Raw genomic sequence first — 572 nt, forward strand, 5'->3', positions numbered from 1 at the left:
GGAGGGGGAGGGTGGGGGGCACAGGGAAAAGGGAGGACACAGCACGGGCGGCCATATCCAGCACCAAGGTGGGATGGTGGCTGGAGGGACCTGCGATGGAGGAGAGGAATGTATTCGCCCAGGCAGGAAATGGTTGGGCTCGGCGAGCGCGGGACCCGCCTGCTAAGAAAACAAGCGGAGGCTGAAAGGCAGCGGGGGCGCAGCGCCTGGCGGGGGGGCAGGAAGGGGGATCCGGGGGCAGGAATGCCAGCTATGTCCCCACTCCGGGCAGGTGTGCCAGACTCGCTGCCGGTCCCACTGCTGGCCCGTGCCAAAGCTGCCACTCAGCCATGGAAGCCCCGTTTCCTGCACACAGGCAGGCATGGAGCGGAGCAGCAGCTCGAAAGGTGCAGGCAGGTCCTCTTCTAGCCCTGCCTCAGTTTCCCCAGCCGGGGGGTGCCAGTGCAGGCATGAGCTGTCAGTGGGGCTGAGAGCTGTGCAGAGCCCTGGACCTCACTCAGAACCATGACCAAGGGAGTTTCTGGTCTCTTATGTCCATGGTTATGAAGAAAGCAACCTCTGCATCATCGCCA

This window comes from Calidris pugnax, unplaced genomic scaffold (genome assembly GCF_001431845.1).
Source record: "Calidris pugnax isolate Ruff unplaced genomic scaffold, ASM143184v1 scaffold244, whole genome shotgun sequence".
Taxonomy (NCBI): domain Eukaryota; kingdom Metazoa; phylum Chordata; class Aves; order Charadriiformes; family Scolopacidae; genus Calidris; species Calidris pugnax.